We start from the raw sequence: 27618 nt of genomic DNA, 5'->3' as shown, positions 1-27618 counted from the left end.
ATCTCGGCCTCAAAGAGCTCACAACTTTTTTTTTTAAAACAACCTTATTGAGCTCTAATTTACATCTTAGAGTTCTCCTTTTACAGATGCACGGTTCAGTGACTTTTAGTCCATTTATGGACTTGGCTAGGCATTGACATACTGTGATTTTTAGGACATTCTTGTCACCCCAGGGATGGTCCTGCAGGCCCTCCCTCCCCTGGTCTCCTGGCAGCCACTAACTCATTTTGTGTCTCCTGGATCTTGTGTATTTGGAAGATGTCACGTGGGGGCCCCCCGCGATGCGTTTTCTTGTGTCTGGCCCCCTACACTGTGCTTTGAGCATCGGGGTTTGAGGTTAATCCATGTTGGTGGCTCCGCCTCTGCTCAGCTTGGCTGTGCTTGTTGGGCCCTAGTCCCTTGCTGTGAAAGTGGCTCAGCCGCTGCTCAGCCGGTGACCGTGGACTCCTTTCTTGCTATCATGAGGAAAGCTGCGATGGCTTTGCACACTGTCATTTCTCTGGGTGTGTGTTCCTTGGAGTGGAACTGCTGGGTCGGGTGACAGTGTTGTGTGGGAGCTGTTTGAAGGAGGACTCGTCCTGACACCTGTTACTTTTTCTCAGTAGGCCCCCCATGAGCTCACTGAGGGGCCCTCCTCTGTAGTGCTTCCAAAGCCCTGGCCACGAGACTCTTTGATTTTGAAGGTGTAGGCTGGGGTGTGGCTTTAGGAGTGAAGGGGAGGTTTTCAGGTTGGAAGGAGCAAGAGGACCCAGAGTGGACGACCTGATGTGGTGTGTGTGCCACAGGCAACTTGGAGCAAGATTTGAGCCAGCGCTGCTCCCCCTACACTCTCCCTTCCATGTTGAAGGGACTCTGTAGGTGACATTGGCTCACTCCTGCAATCCAGGGTGATTTGTGTTTTCATATCCACTGATTAGCAGCCTGAATTCCACCTGAAACCCGAATTCCCCCTTGTGATGCAACCTAACGTACGGCCTGTCACTGGGGAAGGGCTGTGGCCAACTCAGTGGTGGGAGGGTATGACACTGTTTGCCTTCCACAGATGGCGGCTGGTCCATGTATGATGTGTCATTCCCGGACATGTTACTCACCCTGTCCCCTACTCTCTGGTCATCGGGACCACGTATCCAGGCAGGCCGTGTAGCCTGTGTGGCCTTTCTGGACCAGTGACGGTGGAATCCATCATACATTGGAATGACAACATAGGTTCAGATCTCCGCTGCTGGAAGAGTCACTGGGGTTTGTGGAGATGCAGGAGAAATAATCATGCAGAGGAAAAGTGTCATCTTGCAGAGGCCAAGCAGGGTGTGGCAGTGGTGTGGAGAGATTCAGCGTCAGGCGTGCTGTGGGGTTGCAGTGATGGGACTTGAGATCTGTGCAGGGAACATGGTGGTGTGGCCGGTGGGCAGGAAGAAATGAGTCCAGGAACATCTGAGAATAAAATTAAAGCAGCTGGCAAGTCCAGGGGACCAAGAGAATCCAGGGGAGACCAAGTCTGCTTTGGACATGGTCCCTTGGGTGGTGCCTGGGGATACCCCATTGCCAATGGGGTTGGGAGGCCCACTCCATGGCCCCAGGTCCCTTCCCTATGGTGAGCGTGGCTGCTCCGTCGGCCAGGGATGGAGGGAGGACGGTTCTGGGGCCAGCTGGCCCTTAAAGCAGGAAGGGTGAGGCACAGCGTGGCTCTTATGGACTTGGTTGAGGTTACTGGTTCAGGACTGTGGTACTGGAAGCTTTCTTTGATCCTCATGGTCCCAACCTAGGGCCATCCTCCTGTACTTGGCCGTGTTGGGAACATGGTGGTGGAGAACTCCTGGCTTCTTGATCTAGGACACTACACCGGGCCCTGGCTTCCTAGTTTTACTGCAAGGCAACAACCTAAGGTGGTGGAAATCTTTATCCCCCACATGTGGGCACTTCAACAGAAAGGTGGCGTGATGGACAGTGGTCCCAGGACCATAGGGAGCAGCTAGCGTCCTCTCGAGCAAGGAGACATTCGTGACGACCTTACCAGTGCCTTCGTGCCGCCTCCTCTGGATTGTTCTCTCTAGTTTGATAAAACAGTTTTTCAGTAGAGCTGACTTGTTTGGGGGTCACGAAGGCAAATTCCTATTGGGGTGAGGGGAAGAGGGTTTCCATCTCGGGGCGTCTATTCTCTAAGCCTGTGGAGTGCCAAGTGCCTTATCAGCCAGACTTGCTTGCTGAGATTTCAGACGTCCCCACACATGCTGGCCGACTGCGCTGTACATGCCAGGCTCTTGAGGGACGATAGAGACCAAACAGACCCTTGTCGACTATCAGACACCATCGCTTAGGGGAAAAGAGCGACAGTAACTACGCTCTAAATTTAAATCGGTGGAGTAACTGACTTTGGATTCCTACTTCCAGCATCAAAAGAGAATAAATGTGCATTTTCTAAGCCAAAAAAGAAACGAGTTAATTCAATTGTATCTATAAAGGGGAACCACGGGAAATGTGTGTTCATTGTCTCTTGCTACGTTATGAATGTACCAGCTTAGAAAGCACATGTTTATTATGTTAAGGTGATTTGCTTTTTAGAAGAAAGTAACAAAGAGTTTATTCAAATGATAGAAAGCAGAGTTCCCACAGAGGAGGGGTCCCAAGGAGGGTCACCTCTTGGTGTCTGTCATTCTGTGGTGAGATTAGCCTCTGGTTTCCAAAGTCACTTTTAGAGGTTTGAAAGTAGGAGGTCATGAAGTCCAGTCGCACCAGGGACCCTGGTGTTCACACGCCCCCAGTCCAGTCAAGGTATTGACCACAGGGCCTCCTCACCTCAGGAAGTAGCTTCGGGGTCAGGCACATACTTCAGCCTCCAGTACAGTTACTGGTCGGCTCCGCTTTGAGGTCCTTGGCAGGGATGCAGAAGAAATTTCCACCCTGTGCCGGGGCCCTTCACCCAGTCTAATACATCTGCTGTCATGCCCCCCTGAGAAGTGCCCTAACTGCCATTAGGGAAGAGGGGTGATGGCCCCTCGGGGTGCTTCAGGCTGATGAGGGGCATTGGTTGGGGCAATCAAACTTTCCAGAGAGTCTATCTCATGGGCCCTGTACAGGTCAGGTGGCACTGTCATGGTAGGTTGTATCTCCCTGACCAACTGGAAAATCAATGGACTGTGGGCATCTCACACATCGGGGCAGACCAGAGGTCCATGGTGACAGTTGGTAGGGGGCTGGATGAGGTGTCCAAATGGCAGGGATCATGCTTGCTGTGAAGCAGTACTTCCACAGCTTGAACCTCGAGCTGTGGAGCAACTAGGAACGCATCCTTCCTCCAGGGTGCCATCTTGAATCTGTGTTAAGGCTCCTGTGGGTCAAGAATCCCAACTTGGCTGGGTTCTCCGCTCTGTCATCTCTCACAAGGAGGCTGGGCTGTCATCTGAAGCTCTGCTGAGGGACAGGTGGCCTCCTGTCCCCTTCCGAGGTGGTGAATAGGAAGTAGTTGCTCTTAGGCTACTGGGCTGAGCTCCTCGGTTCTCTGCTGGTCATGGATTGGAGACCATCTCCATTCCAGCATGGAAATTGTTGGCTGGAACGGAGATGGTCTCCAAAATGCGCAAAGCCAAGAAAGCAGTGGAGAGTACGTTTGCTGGCAAAGTACGTGTCACGCCAACTTTGTTGTATTCTGAGAAAAGCAAATCACTAGGTTCAGATCTAAGAGGTGGGGATTAAGAAAGTCACTGGGTTCACACCCAAGGGTGTGAATACCAGGAGGTGTGATCCTTGGGGGCCACTGTACAAATTGGCCCGCTACATCAAGGGGTAGGAGTAGGTAAAAGGAGAGCTGCTGGAGCCTGCAGGGGTTGGGGGGAACCTCTCTGTGGTGGTGGAATTTAAATTCAGACCTGAGGTGTAACCAGGCACTAAAGGGAGAAGTCGGGCAGAGGAAACGGCGGGTGCTGAGACAGGTCAGGTGGGCTCTGGAGTAACTGGAACAGGGTAGAAGCACAATGCCTCTGCTTGTAAGGTTTTACTGAGATACAAATCATAAATAGCTCAGATTCTTTTTTTCCCTGAAATTCTCAACCTGCACTTGTGAGAAAGTAGACCTTTTGTGTCATGAATAGATATGCAAATTATTTAAAAGGCAGCATTGAATTTACTGTTGCTATGTATTTTCTTTTTTTCTTTGAGTACCAGGGATTGAACTCGGGGGCCCCATCCCCAGCCCTATTTTGTATTTTATTTACAGACAGGGTCTCACTGAGTTGCTTAGGACGCCACTGTTGTTGAGGCTGGCTTTGAACTTGAGATCCTCCTGCCTCGGCCTCCCAAGCCGCTGGGGTGACAGACATGCGCCACTGGGCCCAGCTGTGTTCGTATGTGTTCTTGCCATTGGGTATTTTTTTAAACTACATAAAAAAGCTGTACTTACATAGGTGGTCCCTGAAATTTTTTTGACACTTAAGAAATGGTTCCTGCTGTTGGCGGCACTGCTCACGGTAGCAGAGGGGAGGGCGACGGTGAGAGTAGCTGGTAAAGCGTGAGTTAGCCGTGTGCTGGTTCCTAGGCAACTGTTAAAAATAATAGTATAGAGGTGGTGGATTACTGGCACCAAAATGTGTTTACGAGATGCTGCAATGTGCGTCTGCAACCCCAGGAGACCCGCAGCCCAGCTGGGACTCGGAAGTGCTTCTAAAACGCAGTGAACCAGGCTGCTGGGATGGGTGTGTGTGTGTGTGATGGCCATATTGTTTCCACTCATAAATATGATTTTCTTCTCTGTACTTGGCTATCGCACACTTATCCAGCATCCAGGATTATTTAAAGAAGTGTCTCCTTGAAACTTCCTGTGTGTTTATTGAATAGTCTTGTGCACGGTTCTCTTTCTGGTACCCGTGGGAGAAACTTTACCCGTCTCAAAAGCCTCCAAGCTATGTTCTCTATGCTTCTTTATTTTTTAAATGACTTGGAATGAGCATCTCAGTTTGATTTATTTCCCTTTTTTTTTTTGGTACCTGGGATTGAACCTCTGAGCCACATCCCTAGTCCTTCTTATTTTTTGAGACAAGGTCTCCCTAAGTTGCTGGGGCTGGCCTCCAACTTGTGATCCTCTGGCCTCGGCCTCCTGAGCTACAGGCGTGCACCACCATGCCTGGCTCATTTCTTTGAGTGAATGTCGAGGAAACTCCGAATCAGATTAGTGTTTCTCTTCCAGCTGACCTAAAGTTGTATTCCATGGCAAACTTTGGCTAGTACCTTCACGTCTTGGCTGCATCTCGGTTTCCCTACCTTTTCTTCCTGTGTGCCTCAGTTTACCTCATGGATCATTTTTGCTGTTTTAGTTGTGTTCTTGAAAGCAAGCCTAAGTTACCTGTCCCCTCTCCTTTTCTTTCCCTGGGTGGGGAATTGCAAGTGTCTCAACGAGAGAGCAGCAATGGGGGGTCCGTCACAGGTCTCACCGACTTTTGAATTCTGACGTAGTAGCAGCATCTTATTTTATTTATTTTTTTGCAGCATCTTATTTTAATCTAGCCTCTTCCTGTGGAAGTGCCTCAGGACAGAGGGCGTTTCTAAATTTAGTGAGTACCATATCACTGACAGTCACCTGGCAAAGCATTCCAGGTCATTTATGCCCGAAAATGAAAGTTCTTTAAAAATCAGGGTATACAGAGGCCTAGTGATTGACAGAGGTCCGGAATCGCTGAAGTTCACTGGGATTTGAAAACAGTTCGTGGGCGTGCACGTACCTGGGGTAGAGCGGAAGTTCTTCTCTATCAGTCTTGGAGATGTTTCCTCTAGATGCTGCTGAAATCTCAGCCCGATTGTATCAGTGTTGGCTGAGAAGCAGGAAATGCAGGAGTTATTGGAAACAAATGTGAAGGGTTCGTGCAAAAAGTGCAGTTCTTTGTTCCCAGATGTGTGAGCAGGGCAGGTTTGAAATCGTTCCTGCATCTTTTCCTGATGGTTCTTTTAAAATCGTGGCTGACAGTCATGACTTCTGCCGGATGGTTTAGCAGGCCAGGAGGTGTATGTACTCTGTCTCTGTTCCTCCCAATGTCATGCCACATGGGTATCCTTCATCCCATCATATGAGGGAGGGGTCGATGAGGCTCGCACGTGTTCGTCTGGGGTGACATGTCTATTCACCGACAAGACTGTAAGCTATTTCAGTCATGCGTGGAGCTCAGTGCCAAAAGCAGTCAGGTATACTTGTTTCCTGCGTGCCCGGGAAGGACTCCACGTTGTCATGTTCTAGGAAGATGTCCAGGTGAGGAAGGGGCGTCCCTGAAGATGCCTGCTCATGACGCTAAAGGGGATTGCTCTCAACTCTCCTGGCTCCAGATCTGTACTACTCCCAGACAGAACAACAGAAGCTGCACACTTTGCCACCAGAAAAGACAGGCCAGGCTCTCTGAGCCCCCTCACTGATCATGGAGTCTCCAGGGTGCACCGTAACTGTGGGAAGGCTGGCTTGGACTCCAGGCAGGAGTTTGCAGGGAGGGGGAGATGGGCTCTCGAGGTAGATGGTGGTTCACGGCCTTGCGGTCCCCAGGGCTGGACCCATGGGTTCTCAAAGGGTGCTGGGCTCAGGAATGTAAACCTGGCAAAACTCCAGGAGGAGGTCTAGATAGACGCTGGTGTTCAGGAAGCTGGTAGAGATGGGTTACAGGGTTATTCTGGAGCCAGTTTGTGAAAAGCTTGTTGATGGTATAAAACGTGGCCTTGCGTTCATCCCCCTCCTGTGGTGCTCTCAGCTCCATCCACTGCCTACAGTGAAGCATAATACCCAAGGAATTAATGGTAGTCCCCTAATCCGTGGGGCATAAATTTTGCAGCCCCCATTACATGCCTGACACCAAGGATATACTGTGATCATTCACATGAGTGACTAATGTGCCATTAAGTGATAATGGGAGGTATATAGTATGGATATGCGTCACAAATGGATGACTTATGTCCTGCACAGGACAGAGCTAGACAGTGCAAGAATTCATCATGGTACTCAGAAAAGCATGCAACTTAAAACTTAGAAATTCCAGAACTAAACAATTCCTGTTTTCAAATCACAGAAATGGAAACCTTGAAAAGCAAAACTGTGCAAAGCAAAACTTCTGATAAAGGGGAACTGTCATATGTCATTCTTATTGAAGTAGCTGTTGTAGGATGTGTAACAGCACCGTGGTCTTTCCAGTCAATGCCAAGAACACCCCTATCTTTAGTGATAGCAACCTTTGTTTCCACACATTGCCAAATATATCTTGGTAGGGGCAACGTCGCCCCCAGTTGAATTTCTCATCTAAAGCTTGGGAACAGGGCTGACCTTGGGTGTACCCTGGAACGGATTCCCAATGACCCGTTGCTATCATAACAAGCACCCTCCATCTCCCTATTTTTATTTTCCATTTGTGCAAAAGGCATTGAAAGCTATTTCAAAAGGTTTCATTTACACCTTTTGTAAATGACCGATGCATAATTTAGGTTCAACTTGCTTTAGTAAAATCAAAGTCCAGTGCATTTCTAGGAGTGTTGTGTTTTTTGTTTTTTCTTGGAGGTGGTGAGGGGGAGTCCAGAGGAAGGAGACAATTGGGAAAGTGTTCCCACTGGATCAAGTTGTTGGGAGGGGCCGCAGGGGAAGATACTAACACCAGAGCCAGAGAAGTGCCTTGTGCTGAGCAGCAGGAGAAGGAGGTTCCAGTGTGCCATCTTGAACGGGGAGGGGACAGGATGGCCTTCCTGGTCGCCGTTGCTTGCCAAGGGAATTCTCTTGGAGCACTAATTATCTCCACTCTGGTGGGCATAGGAAAATGGTTGTCTGAGGTTAAAGTGAAGCACTGCAGAATTATCCATCCAGCATGCCAGTATGGGCTCTCTGACCTTACCGTGGAGGTTGGAGAAAAGGTGTAGTTTGGGAGTAGAAATACACGTGGGTGCACTTGCCTCAGTACCCAGTTCTTGAGGTAGCTGGTAACGTTGCATTCTTTCTAGTTTTGGTGTCTTAGGTTTCTCAGTATATATGGAAGGGAATGGTTGAATATGGTGATTGACAGAGGGAGATTTCTGAGTGTATTTGCTTTCCAAAAGGGATTTGCTTGCTGCGCTGTTAAATGAAATTGAAGCCGGAACAATTGACCTTTCCAGGTAAAGAGGGAGTTGGGTTGTGTTTTGCAAATGATTGAAACGGAAATATGAACAGCAGGGCCATATGGTGTTCAGAAACTTTTATCATACATTCTGTGTATGATAAACACTGTGCTCGACAATCGCATTTAAAATTGTGCTTCATGCTCATTGCAAAATGTGGAGCCGGTGCTTTGGGACGTGAGGAAGACATGTATTAGAATTCTCTTCCACCTCGTGATGAACTAGTTCATCTCTAAATAAAAAAAAAAACTGATTAGTGTCATGTGTGGCTTATCTTTATAAAGTTTGGCATAATATCAGCGTGGAGAGATTCCAATTACTGTTGACTGACAGTTTACACAATACAAAAGATCATATTATGCTAATACTTTAATGTATCATCTTTAAACCTGATTCTTTTTCTTTGGCTCCAGATTAGTTTCATTCCTCTAAATAAAATTTAATCTGTCACTGTAATTTAAATAAATGCCTAGAAAGAAATATTGTGCCGCTGATAGCTTATTATAATTTCCCGTAGGCTTGTTTGCTGTGTACACGTATCGATTTTGCCACTTTGACAAGCATGATTTGTTACTAAGCCTCATCAGACATAACAGAGGAAATCAAGTTTGTGTGTTTAGCGTCTCTATTTCTCCTCCTTTGAATTGTTTATACTTTTACACTGAACTTGTAAAACCTACAAGTAATAGATTCACATTTTCCAGGAACTGATGGGTATTAAATGACATATCTTGAGAGAAGGGAAAATACCTGTGGAAATGTGTCTTGTTTGTTGACTCAACAGGAACTTCAGGTTCTGATCCTGCTCCATGTTAGTGTTTTTAATAAATGAGTAAGATCCAACTATAAAAAAGTTATTTTTATGTGGTACTAAGGCTTGAACCCAGGGCCTCACGTGTGCTAGGCAAGTGCTCTACCACTGAGCCACAACCCCAGGGAGTATTCAGAACTTTTGTGGTTTTTTTTTTCTGGTGTGTGTGTGTGTGTGTGTGTGTGTGTGTGTGTGTGTGTGTTGGTACTGGGGATTGAACCCAGGGGTGCTGGACCACTGAGCCACATCCCCAGCCCTTTTTATTTATTTTTTATTTTGAGGCAGGGTCTCTCTGAGTTGCTGAGGCTGCCTTTGAACTTGCCAATCTCCTGCCTCAGCCTCCCAATTGCTGAGATTGCAGGCGTGCTCACCTGTGGCTTGGTTTTGTTCTTTTCCATCTAGATCATCAGAGAGCCTGAGCAACAGTTTGGTTTACGTGTTACGTGTATCAAATGAAGAAAAAGATGCATGCTTAGAAAATTCCCTGGTAGGGGCTGGGATTGTGGCTCTGCGGTAGAGCACTTGCCTAGCGTGTGCGAGGCACTGGGTTCGATCCTCAATACCACATAAAAATAACATAAAGGTATTGTGTCCAACTACAACTAATGCCTTTTTAGTTCCTGTATTTCTAAACCAAAACATTTAAGAAGAAATGTGCAATCCTCTGCCTGACCTACAAAGAAGTTGCCAGTGTGTTCCTTGTTCTTTTTCCTTGATCTTTCCTTCGATTAGCATGCGTGTGACTGTTTTGTGAGGCACCCTGATGACTCTCAAAGGAGGCACCCGTGGGATCTCCTTTTCCCTTTTTATACTTGGGGATAATGAACCGCATCTTTACTCACAAAAGGACGTTTCTACTTGAGGAATACCCATTCAGGTTCTTGAGTTTCCTCTGTTGGGAACTAAATCGTGGAACTCCATACTGGAAATACTAAGGGCGGGGGTTTCGAAGTATATTCAACTTTTCCTTCTGAATTTAAGTTGAATGTAGTCATAGAATTGGTGCTTAAAGGCTTTGCTTCCCCTGATTAGTGTTTTTTCCCTTCTTGATAGTCTTTACATTGGTACCATTGCAATAGGGTAGCCACCAGCCACGTGTGACTGTTTCAACTTAGTTAAATTTACATACAATTAAACCGGTGCTCATCACCAGTACTGGCTATGTGACTAGTGTTCAGTAGCTGCATGTGGCTAGTGGAGTCCTCAGTAGACGGGGAACATGGGGCACAATAAGTTTAACTGCACAGAGCAGCTGTGGACAGTCAGACATGAGCCTAATAGGAACTTCAGGGAAGAGCAAAACAAATCCTTAAATTTGAAGGAGAGAAGTTTTCATACCAAGTAACTTGAGCAAAAATGAACCCTGTCAGTTGGGTGTGGTGGTGCACACCTGTAATCCCATTTACCTGGGAGACTGAGGCAGGAGGATTGCAGTCCAGCCTGAGCAATTAAGTAAAGCCCTATCTTGAAATAAAAAAAAATAAATGAAAAGGGCTGCAGCTGTGGGTCAGTGGCAGAGCGCTTGCCTAGCATGTGTGAGGCACTGGGTTTGATTCTCAGCACCACATATGAATAAAGGTCCAGTGACAACTTAAAAAAACTTTTAAAACAAGTTTTAAACTCATCAAAATGTTACATCAAAGCTAAGCATAACATTAAAATAGTAGGGATAAAGGTGGTATTGAAACACTTTTCTAGGATTTTAAAGTTATATATGTGACATCAGATTTTTTAACAGCAAGAGTGGAAGTTAGAAAACAGATGTACTGTAGAATTGTTTGAAAATAATTTGCACCCAGAATTTTGAAGTTTCTCCCCTGCAAATTTATGGAGGATGGACTAAAGATGTTTGTACGCATTCATACGTCAGCCACATTTCACTTAGACATCTCACTTCTAGAAGTGGACAACCTGTCCCACCAAGGTGAGACAGTAACCAAGGAAGGGGACATCGTGGGACTCTGAATGTCCAGATAGACAACAAAGAGGAGGAGTTCTCGAGGCATTGATGGTTTCAGGTTGCAGCAGGCCTAACACTGACTAGCACAGACTGGACCCAAGAAATTGGAAGAGGACGTTCTGGTACGTGTGTTCTGAAGGTGGCAGCACATGGAACTGACAGACGATCTAAATGTTCTTGTTTATAATTTTTTTAAGTTGGAGATGGACACACTGCCTTTATTTTTATGTGGTGCTGAGGATTGAACCCAGTGCCTCAGATGGGCCAGGCAGGTCCTCTACCACTGAGCCACAACCCCAGCGAAATATCTGAGCATTTTAATCGTGTGGAAAATTGAATGGAAAGAATGTTGCAAGATCTTGGAAGAATTTTGTCAAAGGGAACAAAGAAAACAAAAACAAGGGCAACTAGGGACTCCAAGAAAATGCAAAAGTTGAATAAGCAACGAATCTTACCATTATCGAAATAATATGTGCAGAGTGTAGACTTAACAGAAAACAAGTTATAAAAAGTGATGGGGAAAACGTGAAAGGGTAAGCACAGCATTGGTGGTTGGCATTTAAGGAAACAAATCTGCATTTGAAAATCAGAAAGTTGCATTGAAATTTGGTTTAGTGAAGTATTATAAGCAGATGATTTAGAAACATGGAAGTCAATACCAAGGAACACGAACATTAACAAAATAGTTCCAAGGCATGAAAGTGGTTGCTTCTGGAAATGGAATTGTAGATCATTGGTGCAAAAAGCCTCGCAATTTTGAAAAAGGAGTCTTTTGACTCACTTAGCTTTTAGTTTTAAAAACTAAAGATGGGTTACTTTGAAAAGAATAAAAATGGTTAGGGTATCACCCTCTCTAAAAAATTATAGAGTTGAACGTAAAGTGGGAATTCTCAACTGGGGCAGTATTGACAGTTGACTCAATTCTTTGTTAAGGAGACCCACCCTGTGTGTGTGCAAGGGTGTTCGGTAGCATTCCTCTCTAGTCCTGACAGCTAAACAGGTGTGCAGACATTGCCCAGTGCTCCCGGGGGTGGGGGGCAACCTCATGGCTTCTTGAACTACTGATTTAAAAACCTGTTATTGAGGGCTGGGGGTGTGGCTCTAGCGGTAGCGCGCTCGCCTGGCATGCATGCGGGCCCGGGTTCGATCCTCAGCACCACATACAAACAAAGATGTTGTGTCCGCGACAAAGAAATAAATAAATTAAAAAAAAAAAAAAACCTGTTATTGAATAAACCATCTCGATACATTTAAAAAAAACTCTTTTGTTGGTAATACAGGAAGCAGCTGCTTCATTACACAGAACTTGAACCCATAGCAAGAACCCTCTGGCACCCCAGCTGCTCACACCAGCCCATCTTGGCATCTGGCTTCAGGCCCAGTTAGTGCAGGGCTCACCCAAATGAGAAAAGGAATCGGGAGGAAATGGCAGCTTCCCTTTCATGCTTAGTGGCTTCTGAAAACATGTTTCAGATTTTTCACATTGTTTTCGTGTTGGTACAACTTGGATTTCTCTGGAGTTGCAGTGTTAATCATGGTGGCAAGCCTGGTACAACGTTGCGCCCTTGGGGTATATTCCAGCGCTCAGTCGGCTGTGAGACGGGCGCTCGCCCTCCCCGTCTCTGCAGTTCTTCCCCGAGTCCTTAGATAAGTTCTCTGCGAGTGTTTCCCCCTAGAATTGCCAGAGGAAGTCGATAGGAAAATGGTCCCGCAGATTTTTTGATGTGCTGGAAACCTCATAAATATTCTAATGCCCTTATTTCACAGCTGAGGGAACTCGAGTCCGGAGAGTTTCTTATCATTAATCATGAGGAAGATGGGGGTGGGATTCCCCAGCACCACAAAAGGAAGAGGGGTGTCTGCAGCGAGTGCCTTCTTCCCCTTTTTCCTTCTTTCAGAATGCAGAGGGAGGCATGGTCAAGGGTGGTTTCGTGGGCAGTGAAGTGCTCGGGCGAGTGGGCTGTCGGGATTTGCACACAGCATCGTGGGTGCCCACATCCCTGGAGTCGCTCAGAGCAAACACCTGGAGAGCAGGAAGGGCAGTCGGGTGTTTCCATGAGGGGCCCCTGTGCCGCGGTTCCTGATGGCCCAGAGCTGGGAAGATGCCGGAGAAAGTCCTACGGAAAGGGCTCCCCACTGTTTGTCACCAGTCCTCATGCCAAGTTCCTTCTTGGCACAGGACTTGTGCATGGCACCTGCAACCTTGCCCCCTGTTCAAGGGCTCCCTTCTCAGAGGCAAAGTCCCTGTGTTCCTGCTCAGGGTCTGTTCCTTGTCCCAGATTAGTGTTCCTTGCTTCTCATCTGAAATTGCCTTGTGCGTTTGTTCATAGCTAATTGTCCCTGTGCCTTTCTCGCCAAGTTCCGCAGCCTTGCCCTCTGCCCCAGGGCTCAACGTGGAGTTCCTATCGGTGAAAGATTTGACTTGCCTTCTGAAATACCTGTGTGTTCACTTAGCGAGCCTCAGCATCGCAGAGAAGACGGTGACGTTGAGTTGTCGGAGTCGAGTGGGGTTTGGGGTCCTGAAATTCCCTGGCGATGTGCTGAGCATCGTGACGCTTTTTGAGCAGTTTGTGTGAACAGCCTCACAGCATTAAATCCACCAGTGAGGGTGGCCCACCACCTAATGCAGTTATTAATACAGCCTCCTAGTGCCAGAGTACTGCAGTTGGGTCAACTACGTCAGGGTGAACGCGTCCCTAGCCGTTTTATTGCAGCATCACAGAATGCACTTGCACAAACTAAGATGATCACATCATCCCAGGGGATGGAATCTCACGGGACCCCCCCCATCTTATGTGGGGTCTACCCTTGACTGGGGGGACACTGTACGTGCTCACTCGGACGTCTGCTTGGTTAAGGAGCGGGTGAAACTGTCTCAGGATGTGTTTGCTTATGTTTTGAACTTAACTTGGAGTCTTATTCATTAACAGGTAATACAAGATAGAAGAGAGGTCTCGACATAAGCCCTGGAAAGAAGAAAGGATTGGCCTGCATTTACTTCTGAGTAAGTGGAATTGTGAAGGAGATTTTATTATGAAATGAACAACCTGTCAACCTCTCTGTATTTTCTATGCTTAAAGCCACACGGTCATGTTTGTTTTCTTTTATGTGCTGGAAATGGAAATTTGAGATTCTTTGCAATAGGTGATTTTGCTGGGGGAAAAATGTGAAGCTCTCTGTCAGCACTTCAAACTCCTTTTTTTTTTTTCTTCTTGCAGTGCTGGGGATGGAACTCAGGCACACGCCTTACTGCTGGCCTGCACGCATCCCCAGCCCTACTAACTCTATTTAAAACATTTAGCTTCTGGAATTCAGGTTTCCATGAAGTTTAGAAAAGAAAAATGGAGACGGTCATCAAAATGTGTGTGCCTTGGAGTGACGCATAGCTTCTGATCTTTCCCCCCCGTTTACGTGTGAGGTATTTATCTTTGCTCTGGAGTTTGGTTTATATAAACAAATCGAGAAAGTGTTTGGCTTTTATGTGGTGGAAGCTGCTCTGTCTTACGTGACCCTCTCAATGTGTTTGGAAATGACAGGCAGCTGTGACACTGTGTGGACAGGCCAAATTTTTCCATGGAAGCCTTGCTCAGCCCGTCCTGAGCTGGTGTGGACCGGGCGTGGACCCCCAGGAGGCCTGTTCCTTCAGTCTTGGGTGTGCTGGTTTTCAGTGTGGACAGACCCTGACTCCTGTAGAATGAGGCCTTCTGAGCTGTCCTTACCTGCTGTGGGTTCATCATGGGAACCATCGACACCACCTTTTGCAGACACTTCGACAGCCCTTCTGTTGCAGATGACAGTCCTCTGAGCCTGTTACTTCTGTGCTGTTGTGGAGAACATGGGGATGTAAGAGGTGTTTGGTGTTTTTTCAGTAAAACCTCCTGGATTCTTTTAGTGTGGGAGCTGCCATGTTTGGTCTACCTGGGCACACCTAAGGGACACACTGCCCTTGGTTGTCTCTTTGAAAGAGCACCAAAGCTGATCCTCAGAGCCTCCTCTGGTGAAGAGAGAAGAGAAAATCGTGACCAAAATCCACATACCTACAGTCCCCAGCTTGAAGGTGGCAAGGCCTACGACCTTTGGCTTCACGGCTGGACTCCTTCAGGAATGAGCATACCTCCGATGTTGAACTTAGGACTTTTCCCACCCCTCAGCAGGAGCGGTGGGCTGTCCCCAGAGAGCCCTCCATCCCAGGGCCAGCAGCCAGCTGTGCTGCTGAGCTGTGGGGTCTGATAAAGCAGGTGCCCTTGGTGTGTGTCCCACTTAGGGCTGTATGCGGTGTGCCAGGAGGTTCATTGAGGTGCCACCCATCATGAGCACAGGGGGCACTTGCAGAACTCTGTGCTAGACATGGTTCTGTCTTGATAGCAGCTTTATTGAGATGCAATTCACACAGCAGACGATTCACCCCTTTGAATGTTCGGTGCTGTTGGTTTTTTACATACAGTACTGGGACCAGAACCCAGGGTCCTGTGACAGACTGGCCACTGAGCTGCATCCCCAGCCCCTGTTCAGTGTTTTTAGACATTGGGTTCTGCAGCTGTCACCTTCCTCAACTTTGGAGCATTTCACCATTCCCAGAAGAACCTCGTAGCCATTAGCAGTCACTCCCCATTCCCGCCGTGTAGCTGCCACTAATCCGCTTTCTCTCCATGTGCGGTGGCCTCTCCTGGGTACTTTAAATAATGGAAGCCTGTGCCGAGTGGCCTTCTGTGTCTGCTGTCTTCCACTTAGCATGTGGGTGTCGTATGTCAGTACTTTGTCCCTTTGAACAGCCAAACGCTGAGCCGTGATATGCATAGATCACATTTTGTTTACTCATTCATCCATCAGACACTGTTATTTTTAGAGCCTTCTATTATTTCTCCTCTCCGTGGTGCGGGGGATTGAACCTGGCCTTGTGCGTGCTAGGCAAGCCTTCTACCACTGAGCTCCACCTTTTTGGGGGGGATGAGGGGATCCTAGGGATTGAACCCAGTGACGATGAACTATATCCCTAGCCCTTTTTATTTTTTGAGACGGGGCCTTACTAACTTGCTTAGGGCTCGCTAAATTGCTGTGGCTGGCCTTGAACTTGCTATCTTCCTACCTCAGTCTCCCTTACGTTTTACCTTTATTAAATTGCATCTTGAGACTGGGTCTGGCTATGTTGCCCAAGCTGGCCTTGAAGTTGGGGTCCTCTTGCCTCAGCCTGGTGACTAGCTGGGATTGCAGGGGTGAGCCACCCACCTGGCTTGAAGGCTTCTGTTCTGAAACCATGACAGACTCGCAAGTAGCTGCAGAGCACAGAGAGTTCCAGTGTCCTGCTGACTCCCCGCAGTGACTGCGTCTCAACGGAACTGTGCCGAGTTGACCCAAGTAGGAAATGGGCATTGGCAAGGTGCTTTTGGTGTGAATGCATGCCCTGTCTGGTGACGGGAGCTCTGCCTGTGTGGTTGTGTGAAATGTGGTCCCAGGTGCGTGCAGAGTGTTGCTGCTACCATAGGTCAGGGGCAGGATTCGTCCACCTTGGGCTCTGCCTCTCCGTCTCCGTCCTTTCTTCATTTCATGTGTTACCTGAATGGAATCCTGCAGCATGCAGCTTTTGCAGACTGACTGACTGCAGCCTGATGCCCTGGAGATCCATCCCTACTTTTCCTGTCCTTCCAGAGCTCATTCTTCCCTAACGCAGAGTGGGATTCTGGGGTGTGGATGTGCCACAGTCCACTGATCCCTTGGCTTGCTGAAGGGTGTTTCCTGCTCCGGGCTGTTCCAGGTCATCCCTTGGGCCTGCTTTCCCCTTGGATGGAGAGAAAGCAGTCACGTTAAGGAGGCAGCTTAGAGACGCTGCGCCCTGGGACACTAGCAAGCCTTGAGGTCCATGCCATACTGTAGGAGTCAAGCCCAGGGATCTATCGGGTAGCTGTCACTTTCTTTGCTGTGACAGCCAGCTGGCTGCCCTCACCAGGGGCCAGCTGTCCATGCCTGCTGTGTCCAGGAAGTGCCAGCAGAGGACCCAGCGTTTCCATTTGGGGTTTAGCTCCTTGGGAAGCACTGGAAACTTGAGGTCCACATATATCGGCGTCACCAATGCTATAAATGGAGATTGCCGGTGGACTTGGAGTGGACCCTCAGAAACCAGAGCGACTTGGAGCCCAACAGCTGTTGTTTCACATATGCTTAGTTCAGCTGTGCCTTCTGGAACTTCTGGGAAGTTGGCAAAATGTCCGAGTCCCTTCTGTGCAAGGGTGTGGTGGAGCCACACTTCCAAGTGGGTCCAGCCCACTGAAGTGTGGGCGTCCAGTTGGGGTGGGGTGGGTGCGTGCGTGCTCTGTTTCCCCCTCAGCTCTCTTCCCACTCCCTGTTCCCCGTGACCCGCCTGGATGCGATGGGAGGAGCTCACTGGAGTCTCTAAAGAGCCCCAGATCGAAGATGCATTGCTTTGCAGCTGTGTTTGTGTGGCTGTGATAAATACTTGAGAATAACCGGTGGAGATGCAAGATGATTTATCTTGGCTCACCATTTGAAAAGTTTACTCCGTGGTCAGCTGGCTTCATTGCTTTAGACCTGAGGTGAGCAGAACATCATGGCGGAAGGAAGTGACAGAGAAGGCTGCTCGGCTCATGTCAGTGAGTAGGAGGGAGGGACAAGATAGAGTCCCCAAGGGTACATCCCCAGTACCCACTTCTTTTAACTAGGACCCACCTCCTACACTTCCACCATGTCCCAGTGATGTGACGCCATCCAATTATGAATTCCTCAGTGGATTAATCCACTTAGGATCTAAGCACTCCCCAAAGGCTCCAGCTCTAAACGTGGCTGAATTGGGGACCCAGGCTTCCATGCATGAGCCTCTGTGGGACATTCCACATGCAAACTGCAACCCTGTGATTAGTAACAGAAATGGGTGGGCACTTCTCAAACCAGTTCCTTTTTCATAAAATCTAAGAAGGGCACAGATGACCCCTTGTCTTTGCGAGGGGCCTTAACTGTGGAGAAGTGTTTCCCTGGAGCCCCAGAGGCTCCCTCTAAAATGAACTGGAAGTCGTGGAGAGGACAGCAGTCTCTGTGCATGCCCGTAGTCGCCCACCCTGGGCATGGGGGGGATTGCATACCAGATTGGTGAAGGGGTTGCTTAGGAAGTGCAAGGGCCTCTGTGCCTTGTAGGTGGATGGGGGTTGTTGCTGATCCATCTTATGGAAGCCTATAAGGTTTCCCAGGCACCCTCTGGGCCCCAGCTTGTTGATTCAGAGGTGTGAATTTACACGATAAGCCAATGGAACAATGACTGGCCCTTTGTGCTCCCCAGCTGATAAAGTGCTGTTTGACAAAACCCTTCCTTTGTTTTTTCCTCCTCCCAACCTGTGGTTCAGATTGACTTTTCCTTCAAACAACATTAGTCTTCCTGGGTTGCAGGTGGGTTGCCTGACCTGGAGACCCTCGTTCTCCACACAAGCCTCCGCCTCCCTTTCAAACTTGGGAATGCAACGTGTACCCACTTCCCAGTGAACTTCTTCGTGCTTAAATTTGCATCAAACGGACATAAATAATCGTATCTAGTCAGGATGGAATCCTTGAAAAGGACTCGAAGAGATTCTGATTGTAAACTGGCCTTGAAGGGCCCGAAAATGACGGACTCTTCCGTGCCTGACCTTTTCCACTAGTTCTGGCTCTTAGCCCAAATCTAAGAATCTTGTTTTTCTTTGTGTTTCCTTTCATTTTTCTCTCTAAACATGAGCAGTTCCCACTAGCCCTTTTTTGGTAAGGGGGTGTACTGGGAATTGAACCCAGAGGCACTTTACCACAGAGCTACAGCCCCAGCCTTATTTATTTATTTTTTATTTTTATTTTTTAGTTATTTTTCTTAATGTTTTATTTTTTTATGTGATGCTGGGGATTGAACCCAGTGCCTCGCAAATGCTAGGCGAGCACTCTACCATTGTGCCTCAGCCCCATTTATTTTTATTTTTTGAGACGGGGTCTCATGAAGTTGCTTAGGGCTTCACTAAGTTGCTGAGGCTGGCCTTGAACTTTATAATCCTCCTGCCTCCGTCTCCTGAGCTGCTGGGATAACAGGCATAGCTCTCTTTAAGTGCAGGACAGTGGCTCTAAACGGTGGGCAATTTCTTTCCCTTAGGGAATGTCCGGAGACATTTTTGACGTCACAGCTGGGGTGTGACACTGGGGTGTTTGACACTGGCTTGGAGAGGGTGGAGACCAGGGATGCTCTCCAACTTTCTGTACTCACCCGAGAGTCCCCACCGCAGACTTGCCCAGGGCGCAGTGGCATTGAAGTTGGTTGGTGGAGCGAGTAGCATAGGCCAAACGTTGCCTTCTGTCGTCTTGCCTGGTAGTGTAGCAAAGCATCATGGTAAGAAATCGGACAATTTCAGCCCTGCTAAAGGGACTCTTAGGTTCAGTAAAACTGTAAATTTGGAAAATAAGGATATTGTATTAGTCTGCTCAGACTGTGGTAACGAAGTGCCACAGGCAGGGTAGTTTAAACGACAGAAACTTAACCGTTCCAGAAAATTCCATCTTCGGTCAGCCCTTTCTTCCTGGCTGGCTGTGTCCTCCTATGGCCTTGGCTCTGTGCCTGTGTGGGAAGGGGTGGGATGGCGGGGGTGAGGGGAGGATTTATTTGGACCTTTCCCTTTGTGTAAGGCCAACTAGACCTGGCTTTTGTATATCTACATTGTGGGTTTTTTATATATATATATTAAAAAACATGGTGGCTCAGTGGTGAAGCATGCCTGAGTTCAATTCCTGGTACCAAAAAAAGAAAAAATAATAAAAACAAAAAACCTGTCTTTGAAGTTGCATACCCTTCTGTACTAACCTTAGTCACTTCTCTGGTCAATCGGAGATATTTTGAGGGCACTGGCCGCTGCATACCATTGATCTATCCATCCGATTGAACCCAAGGGCGCTTAACCACTTAGTCACATCCCCAGCCCTATTTTATTTAGAGAGGGGTCTGGTCTCCCTGTGTTGCTTATGGCCTTGCTAAGTTGCCGAGGCTGGCTTTGAACTCGTGATCCTCCTGCCTTGGCCTTCCAAGTAGCTGGGATTGCAGGTGTGCACCATTGAGCCTGAGATGTTTTTGTTAATATGATCATATATCAAGACATCAACTTAGTTTAACTCCAGTGTTTATAGTCTGTTAAAAAGAAATAATCTGCATAATTTGATCTTTTCATACTGGGTATTAATTCTGAATGTAATGACTTTGAATAATTATGGAATCCTCCTGATTTCCCACCTTAACACATCCGTATACAGCATTGATTTTTTTTTTTTTTTTTTTTAAATGGGAAATGTGAACACAGTTCTGAGACTCTGAAAGATTGTAGTCTTTATTTGAATCAATATGCAAGGGAAGATTATCTTATGAAACACGCCTCGCATAACAGTCACCTTCTTACCTAGTGTTAAGTGTACAGTTCATTGCTTCGAGCTACACCCCCGACCCCCTGAAACTGTCTGCACTGAACATTAACTGCCTGTTCCTCACTGCCCAAACCCGCCCCCATCTTCCTACCTTCTGTCTCTGTACCTTTGACTACTCTAGGGCGCTCCTAGAATGCAGTCCATTCATGTGCCCTTCTCTGACCAGTTATCTATTTTGCTCAGCACAACGCCTTCAAGGTCTGTCTGTATTGTAGCATTTGATAGGATTTTCTTTTTTGGTACTTGGGGATTAAACTCGGGGGTGCTCCACCACCGAGCCACAACTCTAGCCCCATTTATTTAATTTGAGATGGGGTTTCACTAAGTTGCTGAGGCCGGCCTCCTGCCTCAACCTCCCAATTTGCTGGAGTTACAGGCTGGCACCACTGTATCCGTGGATTTTCATCTTAAGACTAAAAAGTATTTGATTATGTATACTGAGTACATTTTATTCATCTGTTCATCAGTGGGTTCTTAAGTTGTTTACCAAGGATTTAAAAATTTATTTTTAACTGGTAGTGCACATAATTGTTGTTCCTGTGTAAGCTATTTAGGGTGCCATGTAATATTTACAAGTATACAATAATATTTAAATCGGGCTTAGATGTATGTATTTTCTCAAACATCATTTTTTTCATGGTGAAAACTTAAATCCTTCTTCCAGATTTTGGAGATGTGTAGTGTTACTTTTTTGGGGGGAATAGGGATTGAACTCGGGGGCACTCGACCACTGAGTCACATCCCAGTCCTGTTTTGTAGGGTCTCACTGAATTGCTCAGCACCGCACTGTTGCTGAGGCTGTCTTGGAATTCGCAATCCTTCTGCCTCAGCTTCCCCAACTGTATATCTACATTGTGTGTGTGTTGTTTTTTTTTTTTAAACTGCATCCTGGTTACTGCGAGGGCTGTACTACTGTACATTTCCAGCAATGGTGTGCAGAGGTTCCCCGTTCTCCACTCCCTGCAAGCTTGTCACCTTTAATCTTTCTGATAACAGACGTACTCGGGTGAGGTGATATCACTCTGTGGTTTTGATGTGCATTTCCCCTGATGAGCAGATGATATTGAACGTTTTCTCACGGGCTTGTTGGCTGTTTTTACGTCTTCTTTGGAGAAAGTCTGTTTAGATTGACTGCCCATTTTGTTTAGTCGGGTTATTTCAAAGTCGATCCGTGCTGTGACTTACTCTTCAGATGTAGAAAGTGATTCCGGGCGGTGGGTAGTAGGATCATCCAGCCACACGGAAAATTCCAGAGCTTTTCTCTTACACTTTTTCATGTACTTTCTCTGTCATAGAAAGTGCTGTCCTGAGAGAGATCCTAAGTTTCCAAGGAGAAGAACAGTAAAGAAGTAAGTAAAAGCTATAGTGGAAGTACCATATGTGCCAGCCTGCTGTCCACCATGGATCTGGTCCCACCTTTCTCCCTGCCTGAGCTGTTAGCCAGGACCTCTAGAATGAGGACACATGAGAGTCCCTACTCCCACCTGCCCTCCCTCCATTCTGGACTGGACTTTCTTTTTTCCATCCCTTGTAACTTTACTTTCCTGCAAAAGCATAAACTTTCCCTCTGTGTGTATAAACTTTGGAGACACTCTGCAATCAGCCTGATGAAGTTTTATCTTTCTATGAAAGGGTTCTTGATGATTCTGAAATGTGGTGTCTGTCACTTAAACATCGTCTGCAGAAATCACCGCTCTATATTTGGCTCCGACGTGGTTCCCAATGTGTTCTCGCAACACTTGGTGCCAAAGGAGCTGCTGTTTACGGGCCATGGGGATCTTTCAGCTCAGATTGGTTTATAACTTTATTTACAAGGGATAATCAAAATGGATTTCTTTGCTATTTTGGTGCAAAGTAGGACAGCAGAATTAATCTCGGGTCATCTGTTCATTTGTTTGGCAGCTAATACCTGCCTTCTGGGTGCGGGGACTGGATGGATCTTAGGCTAGGGCTGACCCTGCACAGATTGGATTTGGTTCTTGGTTGGGGTTGGAAAACGTGTATGGACCAAGCATGGAGCTGTCTGGGATAATTAAAAGCCAGTTGCAGGAGCTGTATTGTCTATAGCTGCTGGTTACTCGGGTGAGCCCGGAGAGGAAATCTTCGTCTGTGAGGCATTCATTTCGCATCGCTGACTAGCCTTAAGTAGGATTCCCATTTGAATGTATAGTTTCTTTTAAAATTAATAGCATTATGGGCTGCTTTGTTTGAGTTTTCCCCCTTAAAGACTTCCCCCTTAGAGGCTCTGCATCTGACAGGGTTGAAGGGCCAGGTGTTTACTAACCTTTCAGAATTTTTACATCCATTTTAAGGGGTGTGTGTGTGTGTGTGTGTGTGTGTGTGTGTGTGTGTGTTTTCCTTCTCTTTCCCTTTGATGGGACCACATAGGGTTTGGTTTGTAAAAATACTTATTTCTTCCAAGCACCCAATTTGAGCTGCAGGTCACCGGGCCCGGCTCCTGTGCTGGGTGTCTGTTTACACGGAGCGGCTATCTGTCTTTGTCCGTGAATGGAGGCGGAATATTAATCTTGCATGCAGTTCAGCTGAGCAGGGCACAGATGGATTTATAGCTCTGGAAACCTCTCAGGCCTGCAGCTGCGGTGGGCTGTGGCACTGTGAATAACGGGATTCTGGGCCCCGGCTGGCGAGGACTGCCGTGACCTAATTGGCCACACGATCCGTCAGCGTGTCGAGGGTGGATTTCTCGCCCTGCGCTTGCCCTGGTTTGGTTCTGCAGAATCCACCCAGCCTCCCTTGGAGGAAAGGGGGAGCCCTCCTCCCACGTGAGCATCTGAGGAAGGAACCTGTGGGATCGGCGCGGGGTCGTCCGTGTCTCCGATGCTGGCCTTCAAAGCCCGGTGACGGGAGCGAGTTCGCGGTTCTGTTTGGTCTCTGCAGGCTGGGCCTCGTTTTCCTCCAGTCTCCCAATCTGGTGGCAGCCAGGGCCGGGGAGGCCCAGGAAAGAGGGGCATCCACCGTGGCGGGCATCTTGGTAAACTCGGCCTGCAGCTGACCACATGGACACCGTGGGTTCCCGGGGAAGGAACAGGTTGCATGCAGAAGGTGGGGGGGTGTGGTGGGCCATGGGGGGATTTGGGAGATGGCGGTAAACGGATGCACTTGAAGCCCCTAAAGAGAACCGGTCTGGATTTTCTGCCCCGTCGTCTGTCCTGGATGCCCCAGGGGACCACAGAGTCTCCAGCTCATGTGGTTGATTATGTCTCGGACCTTGGCTGGGGGAGATTCGGTGTCAGAAAACAGGTGAGCGTGTGATCCATCAGTACCCACCATGCCCGGAGTTTGCCGGCAGGAAGGAAGCCATGCAGATGTGGCCTTCTGAGCTTCCTGGGAGCCTGGAGGGCACCTGGCACTGTCCCCCACCACCCACTTCTCCTCACCAGGGCGATCTCGTTGAACTGTGTGCCACAGAGCAGCTAGGAGCATTTGCCCTTGGTCCCCAGGGCCATGTGGGGTAGCCATTATAGTCAGAGCATTGTTTAAAAATGGCTTTATTGGATGAAATTCACCTTCCCCAGGTGCACCCACTGAGCCTTGTTTTCCCCCAAAAGCTCACTCAGGTGCCATTCAGGGTTTTGGTATGTTCACAGAGGAGTGCAGCCGTCCCCACCATCTAATTTCAGAACATCTTCAATACCCCAGGAGACGCCATACTGATGGGCAGTCACTCCCCAGGGACTGCCTCTGTGTCCCATCCCCACACAACCACCAATCTCTTTTCTACTGCTAATCAGTTTGCTTACTCTGGACACTTCCTGTCATATTGATAAAACCACACACTTCGTGTTATCTGTGCCGGACCATTTTCAGGATAATGGTGGTAGCACGTGTCAGTACTTGGTTCCTATTCCCAGGTAAATACTGTCCCGTTGTGTGAAGAGACCACGTTTTATCTGATGGAGAGACCTTCATCCATTGATGGATGTTCGGGGTTGTTTCTATCTTGTGGCTGTTGTGAATAATGCCGCTGTGAACATTCAAGTCCCAGGTTGGGTTTGTTTGTGTGAGGCCGTCGATGGCACCCTGTTGCTTGGGCTGGACTCCACCCCGATGCCACCATGACCAGCTGAACATTAGTCTTTCATAACTAGTAACATACTCTTGACCAACTTCCATCACAGAGATACTGGTTGTTCAGAACAGGTTACCTGTGCACTGTTGTAGTTGGGCACAGCAAGGTGAAGTCTAGATTCAAGTCAGACCCAATGAAGTGCTGGTATTATGGTTGAGATATGAGGGGTCCCTCAAAAGCTCATGTGCAAGGCATTGCAAGAAAATTTCAGAGGTGAAATGGTTAGGTTATGAGAGTTGTAACCTAGTTAGTCCACATCAGGGGATTAATGCACTAACTGGGTGCTGACTGTAGGCAGGTGGGGTGTGGCTGAAGGAGGGGGTCCCTGGGCTGTGCCTTTGGGGTTTCTATCCTGTCCCTGGTGAGCAGTGCTCTCTCTGCTCCCTGGTGCCCTGTCCTAAGCTGCTCTCCTCCTCCAGGCCCTGCCGCCATGATGTTCTACCTCACCTCGGGCCAGAGCCAGGGAGTCGGCCCACCATGGACTGAACCTCGGATACCATGAGCCCCAAAGAAACATTGCCTCCTCTAATTGTTCTTGTCAGCTTTTCCCCTGCTGCCACCAAAGGACCTGACTGAAACGGCAGGCTATAAAAATAAGCGCTATAAAAAATAGAGATGAAAGCATACTTTTTTTTTTTTTTAAAAGACAAGGGTCTTGAGATAATGACACTTTTCAACGATCCGGTCTTTTCCCCTTCCACCTTGTCTACCTGTCAACATGACATATTGGAGCTGCTCAGTGTTTAGCAGGTCCTGAGTTGGTTCAGAAGACTCTTTGCTTTTGGAAGGTCATTAGGTGGGTGGGAATGAGGAACTGCATGTGATCATGGCCTGTGTTGTGGAGGAATCGGGCCGTGGCTCATGTCTCCATATTTTGGTTTGGCGCTTTGCGAGTGCAGCCCACCTGGGGACAGGCTTCCGGGTGGACCTGGGGACTCCAGGAGAGCAGCCAGAATGTCATCCACCCCGAGAGTTGGAGTCACATGACGAGATCAAGCAGATTGTTTACATAGGTCCCGCTGCTCTGCTTGGGTGGTTATTTTAGACAGATCTCCGTATTTCCCAGGCTCATACTTTTTCATTAACTACATATAAATTGGGGGCCAATCCCTTTTTCTTTTTGAATTATGGCTCTTTATACACTTGTCCACAACTGAAGTCAATTTGAAGAAAATAGTTCTTTGGAAAACACACGTGCAAACAAAAACCCTGCTCCTTTTCCCTAAGTGATCATGGTGTTGACTTAGATTTGTCCCCAACAGTCTTTTCCTGAGGTCCTAGAGAAGTTTGCAGCCATGGTGGAAGACAGAGAAGCTTCCTGGTGTCACAGTGCCACACCTCCAAGAGCTCCCTGTGAGCCCCGAACTGCTGTGTATCCATGCCATCCATTATAGCAGCTGCAGGGGACTCGGGAGCCTTTGAAATGTGGCTAGTATGACTGAGATGAATTTCAAATTTTAGTTAGCTTACCATGTGGCCCATGGCTGTCCTCGTGGGGGAGAGCTCCACACTGAGCAAGCAAGTACAAGAGCTGTGTTTACCTGGGGCCTTATTTTTGTGGGTGTTGGGGGTGGTATCCAATCCCTTTAGGAGAGTGGTTCTCAGAAGGGGTACATCTTGAATCCCTTTCACGCGCCAGGGAAACTTGAGACGGTGTCTGGAGATGTTTGGGATGGAATGATGGGTGAAGTGTGTATTAGTCAGGCTTCCTTGACTGTGACATAATACCTGAGGTAATGAATTTACTAAGAGGTTGACTTTGGCTCATGTTTTCATTCCATGGCCACTTGGTCCAATCCCATAGGCAGCACCTTATGACAGGGAGCCTGTATCGGAACCAGCTGCCCATCTCATGGTGACTGGGAAGCTGCATGATTAGGAGGGGCCAGGACCCCAATTCTGCTTTAATCACATGCCCCCTGTGATCTAACTTCCTCTTCAGGCCCCACTTCTTCCATCTCCCACTATTGCCACCCTCGGGCCCAAGCCTTTAGCACATGGTCCAGATCCAAACTAGGTAGCACGGTGATCTTGGCCTCTGGTGGGTGGGGCTGGGGATGCTCCTCAGTATCCTCCAGTGCAAACCCCCAATGTCCTGTGGTTAAGGAACTCTGGTTTCTGTTGATAGGACTGGCCAGGTCCTAAGGTATCCTGTGACACGCTGCAGACCCAGTTCTGTCAGGAGCGGGGACCTGTCCATGGGGTCTACACTCCAAACGGGCACTGGGCCTGGTAGTACCAAGGGTGGGCAGGAAGCCAGGCCCCTCCCACCATGTGGCTTCTCGGCTGTGTCATCGTCCTCGCTGTTCACTTGTATTAAGTGTAAGAATAAGATGTTGGTGTTTGGTCGGTGACCCAGCACCCGTCCCTCTTGTTTCTGTTTGATGGATCGATTGCTAACGCGAGCAGCAGAGCACTGTGCCCTGACTCTTGCCTGCAGAGGCTTCTTTCACCAACACGGCTGTGTGCCCAGCTAACAAAGCTCAGCTGGGTACAGGGGAGGCTGAGCATGGCTGTGTCCTTCTCACCTTCCAGTGTGTTTATGCAACACTCCATGCTATTTGGAAAAACCTCTGGAAGTTGGGCGTCTCCTCCAGGTCTGGCAAGACGGAAACAGTGGGATAATGGAGTTCTTCAGAATGCTAACCAGTGACCCCTCTCCCCCTGCCCCACACCCCCACTGCCAAAGTGCTGCCCTCAAGGTGCACAGCGTGGTCTCTGGAAGCCCAACACGCCTCTGAGCAGGCAGAGAGGGCCACAGGGAGAGGCAGAGCCAATGGCACGACCAAAGGAGCGTCTCCCTGTGCCTGAGCTCAGATGGGTTGCCCGTGTCAGGACACGCAGACGCCTCTGGCAGGGAGAACTCCATGCCTGGCAGGATGGCATTGAACGTTCCTCCTTTCTGAGATGCTGCATGTCATCGTCGCATCGATGATCTTAAAGAAGCTGGGGCGGCTGGCCAAACGGGTGATACTGATGATGGCCATCAAAGAAACCCACGGCGCTTCTCATCCGTGGCTGTCAGTGTTACCCAGTTTTGCACGTAACATGAATTGAAGGAGGATCAATGTGTCAGCAAGGGAACAAACAAGACAGTTATTCAAGAGTTAAACTGAAATAATGTGCAAAAATAAGCTCTTTGGCAAACCTGCAGCCCCCAGGGGACTTGGATCTTGTAGAATGTGAAATTCCTTGAAGCACAAACCCCGTGGGCATTAGTATGTTGCT

At 48.1% G+C, this 27618-nt stretch overlaps 1 protein-coding gene across 3 annotated transcripts in view; it reads left to right on the top strand.

The window, feature by feature from the left end:
* The window catches only part of LOC114106844 (F-box-like/WD repeat-containing protein TBL1X), a 178242-nt gene that overhangs the window by 56742 nt on the left and 93882 nt on the right, over positions 1-27618 (top strand). For all 3 annotated transcript variants that reach the window (XM_027954010.2, XM_027954009.2, XM_071607016.1), the window contains exon 2: positions 13805-13878. The gene's annotated coding sequence lies outside the window, so the exon portion shown is untranslated. The remainder of the gene's footprint in view (positions 1-13804; positions 13879-27618) is intronic.

This window comes from Marmota flaviventris, chromosome Y, assembly GCF_047511675.1.
Source record: "Marmota flaviventris isolate mMarFla1 chromosome Y, mMarFla1.hap1, whole genome shotgun sequence".
In the NCBI taxonomy this organism is placed as follows: domain Eukaryota; kingdom Metazoa; phylum Chordata; class Mammalia; order Rodentia; family Sciuridae; genus Marmota; species Marmota flaviventris.
Note: the sequence above shows the minus strand (reverse complement) of the source record. Positions and strands in the feature narration are given on the sequence as shown.